Genomic DNA, 12,166 nt, shown 5'->3' with positions numbered 1-12,166 from the left:
ATAGCATGTTTATTACACGTTAACAGGTGAGAAGTATTTAAATATTTTAAGCAGTATACACCATGTTCCAATATAAAAACATAGTTTTATTTATCATAATAGTTAAAATTAGTGCCAATCTGAAGGCTGCCCTGCTGAGTCATTCAGCACTTATACAACATAGGCCAGTCAAAAGTTTGTAGCACACGTTTTGTGTGTGCACGTCTCATATATCCAAAACGGCTTCACCTTCTACAAGACAACGTTTCCTGTCGCCGATATAGTCTAAAATTTGACATAAATTCAATGATTTGTTCTCCATTTGGTCCTCGCAGTAGTCGTCACCGATAGAAACTGAATCGGCTCATGCACTGAACAAACACATGGTCGGTTCCTTACCTGTTTCGGCAGCCATCTTGGCTCAAAACAGCGCCCTCTGTCGGATTTGGCGCTTGCCTATAGCTTTAACCATTAATAGAGCTTGTTTTCATCAGATCAAATGATTTTTGTAATCTCAAACTCAACAAAATTTGCAATTCTTATTGAAGAACTTTAGTTTTTTTCATACGTTATTTTCAGGTCTTGCTTTGAATGTAATTTGATTACATTTTCATTGTTTTCATTAAGTACATGCCAACTGATGGTTTTTTTCAAAATAGCTTACATTAATAAGTAATAACTCATAATATTAATGCATTTGTAAATGAACAGGTGAAATTATATAAGATAATGTCATAATTTTATTCAAGAATTACAAAAAACTTTGATTCAAAAAAACTTAGAATATTTTGAACCTGGATTATTCAAAGTTGTGTTTGTTTGGTCCCTTGAGTTTCGAAATGAGGTTTTACTGTATATTTATTCAAAATTATTACACATAAATGCAATAGCTTACAGAAGATAAAACTAATTCAAGTTCATCATTAATATACAGTACTTGTATGATTATAATTAGAGAATCAGCAACCAGAAGAGCAATATAATAACAAGTTATAATAGCAATGACAAAATAATAAATGCAGAATTGATTAAAATGATAAAAACTTGAATGAAAATACTAATTGGTAGGGATTTTCCTCCAAAATTATCACAAAAAATTACCCTAAAAACAGATTTGTTGAAGTTTTATTAAAAACATTATTTTAAAATTTGTTAAAGACTCAAGTTTGATATGTATATATAAAAATNTCCTTCTCCCTCTCTTCCGCCATCAGTTTACACCTCCACCGTCGTCTATCCTCGAAGGTAAAGTGCAAATAAACTACTTTTTTTTTATCAATTATTATTCTATTATGGTTGTTTATACATTTACAACTACAAAATGCATTTTTCAGTGTTTTCCTTACTACAGTTATTTTTTTAATGTACAACTTAGCTTTAATTTGAGTGTGTTTTTAGTGTTGGAACGAATTATTTGGTTTTACATGTAATCGTATGGGAAAAAATGATTCACCTTACGACATTTTCATGATACGATCTCAGTTTCGGAACGGATTAATTTCGTATCCTGAGGTACCACTGTACTTGCAATTTTTTCTATTTTTTCTATTTTTATATATTTTTTATTTATACAGGGTGCATAGGAAAGTCCCTTTAACTGGAAAATTCATGCAAACAGAGAGAGCTACAGCTATGCAAGTGAGGTAACGGTATAGTAAAGCAACTATGCCCAACCTAATGCAAACAACAGCAGTGCCCCTAGTGGCAAAATTTGGAAGATAGGCAGTGCAAATCGAAAACGAAAACAGATAGAGCAAACTTTCCAATTAGAAAGTTTTAGAGCATCAATTAATTAGTACGAAATGACATGTGGTTCACACGGATAAGATAAATTGTCACCTGTATACCCAAAAATGTCCAAAAGCGAAGCACGCCATTTTGTGTAAACGTTTGAAAGGAATAGCCCTAGGTATGAAAAAATACGCACAATTTATTGCATAAAATACATACTTACGTCAATACAGTTTTATAACAATGGCATGTATCGTGAGCAATGGCAAACTTTTTGAACATACTCGACATTAACTTATCACTGTGTGACAGTTTGCCTTTCCATTGTTTTTTGTGTGATGTTATCAAACTGTATTGACGTAAGTATGTATTTTATGCAATAAATTGTGCGTATTTCTTCATACCTAGGGCTATTCCTTTCAAACGTTTACACAAAATGGCGTGCTTCGCTTTTGGACATTTTTGGGTATACAGGTGACAATTTATCTTATCCGTGTGAATCACATGTCATTTCGTACTAATTAATTGATGCTCTAAAATTTTATAATTGGAAAGTTTGCGATATCTGTTTTAGTTTTCGATTTGCACTGCCTATCTTCCAAATTTTGCCACTAGGGGCACTGTTGTTGTTTGCATTAGGTTGGGCATAGTTGCTTTACTATACCGTTACCTCACTTCCATAGCTGTAGCTCTCTCTGTTCGCATGAATTTTCCAGTTAAAGGTACTTTCCTATGCATCCTTTATACAGTATATAAATATAAACTTCAACAGTTTCCCCTCCAAAAACTGGTTATACATAATAAAAAACTCACTCAAATATCAATACCAGTTTAATAGTACAACAAGATTTCAAACCAAAAGAATTTAACAACATATTAAATTCTTGTTAACATTTTAAAAACATGAAAATGTTTGTATTAGTAAACCTTGTTGTAATATTAAACTGATATTGGTGTTTGAGTGATTTTTAAAAATAAAATTCAACTCAAATCTTCGTTAAGTTGAACAATATTTTTTAAAAACTTCACTCTTNTACTTACGAAAAATCCTGAAGAAGAGAGAAAAGCAATCAACATTAGACAGATTCTTTAACCCTTTCAAATGGAAAAAACATTACTAATAAAAATGCAAGACTGTGTACATATGTATTTTTATTACTACATATAAATAAACATAGTAAGAAAGTATATATTTTTTATTTTTGGGGGTCTCCAGAACAAATTAATTAAATTTCCATTAAAACCTATGGTAAATCGATAATCAGTTAATGAACAATTCGGTTAGCGAACAAAGTCTTGGAACGGATTATGTTCATTAACTGATCATCCACTGTAAATATAATAAGAGTAAAAAAGTAAACTGCTTGATAAGTATACATGCTTTGAAAATGATTCAATGTCATTCACTGATTTGCAAATTCATAGAGTATAATTAATATAATTACACATTTTATATTAGATGAACTATAAAACAGTAAATTCAATGCATTACATATATCCCATTATTCTTACTGCCAATTACAATACTCTCATTGTTAAATTCAGCATAGTAATCCTGCTGTTTATTAAACAATCCTTGACTTTTTCAAATTAATTCAATATAAAATAATTTGAAAAAGTCAATTTGAATTATTCAGTATAATAGTTTGAAGCATTATATTCATTCATAATAATGGAATGAAAATAGTGGTGAGATTCATCCAGTTCACACCAGTTCAGTAGAATCACTTCCTAAGATATTTTTAGTTCAGCACACTACTTGTTAAAATTGTACTTGTAATATATACTTAGCAATTTATTGCAAAAGTCTGCATTTGTATAAGACCACTAACTTTTTAACAATTCAATGCAGACTGGAATGGAATGAAAGACAAAACTTCTCACTCATTTGAGGTCATTTTCTGGTCCAGTGACCTGCAAAAATATTGTTTGATTCAAAATCTTCCTTCATATTACATGTTTATACGAAAGTTTCCATGCCCAAGTGACAGTTTTGGTTTTGGTTTCACCAATTATACATTGTTGATTTATTGGACATCCATTCAAGGTCATTTAGACATTGTACACGTTGCCAATGAAGAAAGAATGTTTTTATTTTCATGGAAGAATTATGCTTGGCATTTAATTATTTCAGACATTTTTGCAAAAATTTATTGTTTCAATAATTCCAAAGTCCACTATATACATATGCTTATTCATGATGGAATGCAAACTTATTGGCAAGCGCCAAATCCGACAGAGGGCGCTGTTTTGAGCCAAGATGGCTGCCGAAACAGGTAAGGAACCGACCACATGTTTGTTCAGTGCATGAGCCGATTCAGTTTCTATCGGTGACGACTACTGCGAGGACCAAATGGAGAACAAATCATTGAATTTATGTCAAATTCTAGACTATATTGGCGACAGGAAACGTTGTCTCGTAGAAGGTAAAGCCGTTTTGGATGCTGGACTCATCATATTTTGTGGATTAAACTCTAACAACAACACCGAAGTTCACGTTGTTGCTTCAGTGCTGCAATCTCAGATATTGGCATNGGGGAGACGGAAGGATCCATGTCTGCCATACAGGATCAGGTCATAAATACTAAAAACTACAGAAAACACATACTCAAAGATACAATACTCACAAATTGTCACATCATACCAGAAACTATGCAACACATTATTTCTGGGTGTAAGCTCTTGGCACAGACAGATTACTTACATAGACACAATCAAGTAGCAAATATAATACATCAAGAGCTTGCAAAGAAACACAAATTGGTAGACATTCACAAACCATACTACAAGTATATTCCACAGACAGTATTGGAAATACACACAAAATGTACTACAACAGAGACATAATTACAGATAAAATAATTTACCACAACAGAACAGACATCACACTCATTGACAAACACAATAAAATCACATACATTATAGACATAGCCATTCCAAACACTCACAATGTACAGTACAAAACACATTCACTGAAAAAATTAGCAAGTACACAGAACTTGCCCAGGAAATAAGGCATCTGTGGAGGATAGATAGGGTGCTTATTGTACCTGTTGTTCTCTCCTGTACAGGTGTGATACGACACACAGTACACAAAAGCCTGGGAACATTACAAATGAATAGAAATACATACACCACACTACAGAAGGCCACTATATTGAATACATGCCACATTGTTAGGAAATTCCTGAATACAGACACACACACTGACACACTTATTTAATTTTAGTTTTTGGTTGCTATGTCTTGACTCTGGTCCAGCATAGTACACAGCCACCGGTGTGAACCGAGTATAACCCACTAAACCCAACATAATAATACTGTAATTTGAATATATTATGATCAAAGCTAAATGATTGTTGTTCATATTTTTAAAATAATTTTTTTAGAAAAACAAAAGCACAGATTGATTTATCAGCACAGTAACTTCTTAATTTTGTCAATAATTCTGCCTTGACGGAAAAATTTCATTTTCAGCAGATGTTGGTTTAATGAATAACAGTTAATATGACAAAACTGGTACTTTCTTTTATTCTTTTCATCCTGTGGGCATTAATAAGACTTCTTTCAAGCCTATCATGGGCTCAACCATTATTATTATTTTGTATATTTTTCGATGTGCAGGCTGCATTGGTGTGATAATATACTGTAAGGCCCTGAACATAAAGTTAAAAATAAATATTGTTTATTATAGTTAAAACAATCACTAGTGCAGCAAACCAGTTATTAAATTATTTGAATCCTATCACTGAGCAAAAGTTAGAAAATATTTTTTTCAATTAAAAATAAGGTCTAATTAACTTAGCTATTATAAGATACAGTATTATACTTTCACAAAAACATGCAATCTGTATTGAGTAGCACAAAATGCTATAGAAAATTATAAGACATTATTCTTAACACAAAGGATATTTTAGCCATTACAAAACAATGTTACTTGAATATGCATAAAAATCATGGACCCCAACAAGTTTTAATCCCATGGTAAAGATTCTATTGTAGGTCTCTGAAATAATAGGCCAATTTTCTGTGGCCAGCCATAATTTATCATGTAAATTATGGCAAATTGTTTCTGAATTCCAATTCTATTTAAATATGTTTGTTCATTTTATTCATTTTTTTATTTTTTAACTTTATGTAATATTATTATTATTATTACATAAAGTTAAAAAATAAAAAAATGAATAAAATGAACAAACATATTTAAATAGAATTGGAATTCAGAAACAATGTATAACTCCAAAAGAGTATGTGTGTACTGGGATGACATATGTGTTTATTGCATTAACTGTGTGTTTTGCATTTAACTGTGTTCTGAGAATAGCATTTAACCTACTTTCATATTCTTTAATTAATCTTTGCTTTATTTGTGTATGTTCTGTTAGTTCAGCCTGTTGAAATCCTAAATATTTGTAGAATTCACCATTCTCCAATTCAATAACATCTCCATTTCCAAGTGCAAAATCTTCTTTTTTCAAGATTCCTTTTTCTATGTGAAGTTTTTTACATTTGTCTAAGCCAAACTCCATTTGTATGTCCTTAGTGTATGAGTGTGTGATTTGTAGGAGTTGATGAAGTTGTTTTTGTGTGAATGCATAAAGTTTTATATCATCCATGTACATGACGTGACAGCGTAAACTGTGTTGTTTTTTCATGTCTGATATTGTAACCATAATGCATGTTGTTTAACATGTTGGATAATGGGTTCAGGGGTAGGCAGAACCAGAGAGGATTCAAGGAAAAATTCCTCGCCTAATGAATATCTCATTTGTTTGTATGGAAGTGTTACTAACCCTGAGATGCAGTGTTGTTCTCCAGTACTGCATAGTGTTTTCGAAGAATGCAATGAGTTTATTATTATTATTATTATCATTATCAACTCGTCTCAATTATATATATATATATATATATATAGATTAATCCAGATATAAATAAAAATAAGATCAGTTGTTAATATATAATAAAAATTATTTCCCAAAGGATAAATTATAATTATAACTCTTGCATAATGAATGATATTCTTCAACAAAATAATTCAAATTCTTGTACTTATAAAATGCTATAAACTATCAGAAATAATTTTTTTTTGTTTTAATTATTTATAAATTTTAAAACTCAAAATTTTCACTCCCTAAATGAGCTTTTATACTTAAAGATCATTTGAATATTTTACTTTTGCAATGTTTATTCCAAATAAAGCACTTAAACATACACAACAGATTCTCAATTGTGGGAATGGGATGAATGAAAGAAATGCCATCTCTATTAATCAAGTACCATTTAAATTATACATCTAGTAATCAGAGAAGGTAAATTTTCAAAATATGTAGAAAGAACAATGCTTACAACTACCTCATGTAGTTATTTATAATTAATTGGACACTTCTGAAACTGTGACATATCCCTTTCCTTCCTTCTGGCCAATAACCTGAAAAACAGATGAGCCATAAAGTGATTTGCAATGACTTAAGTTATCAGTAGGCAGTTTTGATATCCTGGTGTTAATTTGCGTCACAGTTAGTGCAATCCTGGATAAATGAGACTCTACTGTATATAAACATTCAAGTTTAAATTTTATAATAGCCAGATTATTTTAGGCTACATCTTGGTTAACTATTAAGTAGTTAGCTAAGAATTTGGCATTTAGAGCATTTAGAAAATATATTATTTTACTTATAATTTTTTAAATGGCATTATATGACTATCTTGTGTTTAAAATTATTGAAACTAATCATATTGTAAACAATTTTAACAATAAAGCTTTAATGTGTGAAATTACTGTAATAATATATTATTGAATGTTGTTATTCATAGATTTATGGATGATATTTGTAACAATAATTTATTTATAACAATCATCATCAATAAATCTGTAAATCACAATACTGAATTACTCAACTAGAAAAATTGTTTTATTTATTCAAGTATCTTGCTAACAAGTAATTTATTGTAGTAGTCATCTCAAAACAGTATAATCTGCTTCATCAAAAACTTTTATAATTCATGTATTAAATATGATTTGTTAATTTTGTATTAATTTTATAATTAAAATAAATTACACTTTGAAAATCAAAGAAATATTAAAATTTATATTTTTGAATACCATATTGATTGACAGACTACTTTTTTATCATCTATGCTGAAATCCCAGGAGTTTAATGTGTAGTTACTTGAGGAATATTTTAATCAACTCTCATACAACAAGCAATTATTTATTGTGACATTGTCACAATGTCTGACTGCAATTGTTAATCATATTTTTAATTTATTTATTAATTATTAATTTAAAATATAGGCTCTCCACTTCAAATTAGTGGCTTGCCCTTGTACATCATACCTTTCCATTAGCAATGGAGTTGTGCTAGTCATCTATCTAACTCCTTTTAGGGGAAAAGTTTTGAATTGAAATAACATGACTTTGGGTTTGCACCAGAAGTTAATATATAGTTAGTTAATCAGGGCCTCCTGCCCCTAAGGTTTCCATATCTGGTCTCATCTTTCATCTATCCAACTCTGCTCTTGAGACTAAGGAAAGACAGATGAGACAGCCAGATGACAGTGGGAATTTATAGGTCTATAATTTTTTCAAATTACAGTCCAACAACAAATCATAAGAGTTAAAATATTATAAGAGAATTTATTGTGTATGGCAATTAGTTATGTGAATAACTTATGTTACATTATATATGAATTTGTAGCATGTCAGTTTTTTACAAACAATTTGACACATTCTATAGTCATAGCCTATTTGTCAAATCAATTACATATAGTCCCTGCTTTATAACTAGTGTAAACTTTCTATTAAGACTATACAGAATGTCACATCTTTGCTAGTTCTCTCCCTGTAATATTATACAATTTAGGCCCTGTACACACTAGGCGTTTGACGAGCGTTTAGCGGAGCGTGCGCACTGGCTCGGTTTGCAAATGGATGTGGAAGTGATTGCTTGTGTGTGGCTCCTCTATCATCGCTATAAAAGACGACGGCAGAGGCAAAGAGAAGACTGACGCATGAAATGTTTGCGACGTTGTATCCAAAACTAAGACAAAATAAATTCAAGTTTTTTAATTCTTTTAAAATATCTATAAAATCCTTTGACGATGGTTGGTCTCTTTTAGATTTCATCAATAAATAGATCAGTATCGAAATGATCGTTCTCCATTTCAGCACATATATCTCAAAGCGCTCGGCTGACGCCCGCAAAACGCGCGATCGCATGTACGGTAACATGGCAGCACATATATCTCAAAGCGCCCGTAAAGCGCTCGCAAAACGCGCGTTTTAACAAAAATCTATAAGCGCTCGCAAAACGCGCGTTTAACGCGCGCTTGGCTTTTGAGTGTGTACGGCTACATAGAACTCTTGGTTCTTTTAAACGCGCGTTGAAAAACGCCTAGTGTGTACAGGGTCTAAAACCATTTCCAAGAACTTAATTTTTATCCCAAACATATGAGAAATATATGGGTTTGCATTAAGATGGTTTTTCCATAAATTAATTAGACTGTAAAAATAGGAGGTCTACTGTGTATTCATTAATCATATACCAATTTTTTTTTGGTTTTATAAAATAAATTTATGATCTTTATACAGTAATAAAAAAATAAATTATTTGTCATAGCTTTTAATTGAATGATAAATTTCATAATAATTGCAATGTTAATTACAAAGTTATTTGTACAAAATATTTCTTCTTAAAAGACTGTTTCATTATGATGTATCATATTTTTTGTTACATTGCAATAATTTTCATCATCATACTGATAGAACTTAGGAATCAATCTCAAAAAGTATTTATCATCAACATAAATTATATAAATGCATACAAATTTAATTAATGTAATTTAAATATTTTGATAAATTTAGGAGGGTTCAATTGAAACCCACCCATCTAAGTTTATAGATATTACACAATGGATATTTAATAAAAGAACCAACATTAAGGCATTCATCCACCGTGTCACTAAGAAGGAGAATGCTGCTACATGCAAATTGTGTAATACTTACAAGTTAGTCCTAATTATTTGGTATAGTTAATTTGGTATAGTGAAGCATGCTGTTTACACACCTAAGAGGACATTTATTTTTAATACACAGACTATTTGACGAATGAAATGAAGGTGTAAAGCTGATTACAGTAGCAGTGATATCATTGCCTTATGAAGTGTTTCATCTTAACATCTCTTGTGTGCTGCTAAACAAAAACATTAAACAGCTTGTATGACTTCAGTGTCCAAAGCAAAACACTATCCTTTAAGGGCTGTTTTCAGAGGACTGAAAACTGCAAAGTAATATATCGTAAATAATAATGTTCAGATTTTCGAATAACATCGATTCTACCCGATTTATTCACCTGAAGAAGAACTAAGTTCGAAAGCGTTTCTGAAAATACTGTATTTGGAAATAAGCACTGTTTTGGTTTACAGAAGTAAGTCATTTATTTTACAGTGTGTTTTTAAGAGATTATTTAATATATCCTTCCCATAAGATGGATGTTCTAATGCTTCACATTTTATATGATATGTTTCTCATGGCCACACTCATAACATGGAAACAAATATTATTTTGGATAAGAATGACGCCTTCAAATGATATATGCATTACAGAATTGTCTCTGTGGACATACAAACATAGTTCTGCACTAATGGCAACATTGGATTGTTTGAAGTTCAGAAGTAATGGATCTTTATTATCAAAAAGGTCAGTGTAACTTTTCTTATGATGTTGATGATGATGTCTTAAACTTTTGCACTTTAGATAAAGATGAATATTTCTAACAGAGACCTGCTTTTTTTTTAAATATTTGTTCATAATGATCAGTAGTGTGTTAAGCTTCATGGAACCTAGACAAATTTCAATTAGGGGATCCCATGTACAGTGTTGATTCCAGACATTCTTCTTAGGGGAAATATTTTTATGGAAAAATTTTCTTATAAAAGATTGGTTTGGGGGCAACCAACTAAAACCCAATTGAATAAAATGAATGATAAACCTTAACACTTTTAAATTTTTGTACTGTATTAATATTCTTTTTTACTTTAAAAAATCTTTAAAATCTAAACAACACATCCCTCTTTCTACAAAATAATTTTTTATTAAATATTTCTATTATTTCCTGTTTCAAAGTTATTATGAAAGGAAATAAAACAGTTTACCACTAGTATTAAATGTTCTACAATACTCTTTATAAATTATTTTTATTAAAAATATATTTGATCTATATTAACAGGAAGAGTCAATCAATTTTGATGTATTAACTATTCATACTGTAAAATTTATTGTATGTCATAATTTATGCCCTGTAATATCTGCTTCATATGTAATGAAAAATTATAGAATATTCCATACAAATATAAAATGGAACATATTTATTAAAAACAAATTACATTAAGACCCCACTTAATGCTGCCTCACTTAACACTGATTCAATATAACACAGTCTGCTTGAAGCTTAAGAAAAGCTCAAAATTTATGCTGATTTAAATTATCACAGCATTTTATTGATTCGTATATAATACAATTATTTGGAAACACAAACCAATCAGCAAAATGTGGCAAATAGGTGTACTTTATTTAAATCTATGTTTGTTTGGTATAATTTTGGAAAAAATATATCATCATGGATGCCATAGGAAATATCAACTTCACTTGGCAACAATTAACTGATAAATGCACAAAGTGTGGAAGAAGTTATGGCTGAAGGTATCCAAGAATTCTGAACAAGAAGAGCCTATCACTATCATTAGGTTGACCAAACTCAACCTAATCGATATAACAGGACTAGGAGATATAGACAAACATGATATTAAGGAGTTACAGCAGGTTTCTGGTGAGAGCCTTACCAATGACAACCTTCAAGAACTGCAAAACATGGAATTCATATGGAACTGGAAAATAGTTTCTGAAAATGAAGAACCCAAAAAATTTCTCTACAGATTTCCTTAGTAAGTTTGCTAACAATAACTGAAATCGTTGATCAAATTGTAGCGAATGATCCAGATTTTGAAAGGAGTGAAAAAGCAAAACTATGCATTTTGGATGCAAACTTCTGCTACCAACATTTGCTTAAGGAAAGAAAAAAGCGACAAATAAAACTTCACGACTTTATTGCAAAAGAACAAGAATTTCAGAAAAGTCAGGACCTTCATCACAAAATATAAACTTTACATTTCTGTGTGCATATGTTTGTGTTATTTAACATATATTATNGTAATAATAATATTACTAATATTGCCTTTTTTTGAGCTAGTTGGTTCATATTGACAGGCAGCAAAGTTTTAAATTCAAATGTTTACATATTCTGATGGTTCAAAAATCCCAAAACACCAATCAGAAATATATTTTGAAACTTTCTTCCACTTTAATTCAATCATCACAAAATATAAACTTTACATTTCTGTGTGCATATGTTTGTGTTATTTAACATATATTATTATACTAATTAATATAAAAATAACT

The 12,166-nt window shown here is 30.4% G+C and overlaps 1 protein-coding gene across 4 annotated transcripts in view; it reads right to left on the bottom strand.

The window, feature by feature from the left end:
- LOC111640982 (serine/threonine-protein kinase SIK3-like) overlaps positions 1-12,166 on the bottom strand; it is a 143,355-nt gene that overhangs the window by 74,522 nt on the left and 56,667 nt on the right. The window contains exon 1 of one of the 4 annotated variants that reach the window (XM_023387079.1): positions 7,063-7,355. The exons of the other annotated variants lie outside the window; for them this stretch is intronic. The gene's annotated coding sequence lies outside the window, so the exon portion shown is untranslated. Of the gene's footprint in view, positions 1-7,062; positions 7,356-12,166 lie in introns of those variants that run through there. 4 annotated transcript variants of the gene reach the window in all.

The sequence above is a fragment of the Centruroides sculpturatus genome, unplaced genomic scaffold (genome assembly GCF_000671375.1).
Source record: "Centruroides sculpturatus isolate CEXI.00-Female unplaced genomic scaffold, Cexi_2.0 scaffold187, whole genome shotgun sequence".
Taxonomy (NCBI): Eukaryota; Metazoa; Arthropoda; class Arachnida; order Scorpiones; family Buthidae; genus Centruroides; species Centruroides sculpturatus.
The sequence above is the reverse complement of the archived record's forward strand: the minus strand, read 5'-3'. Positions and strand labels throughout refer to the sequence as shown.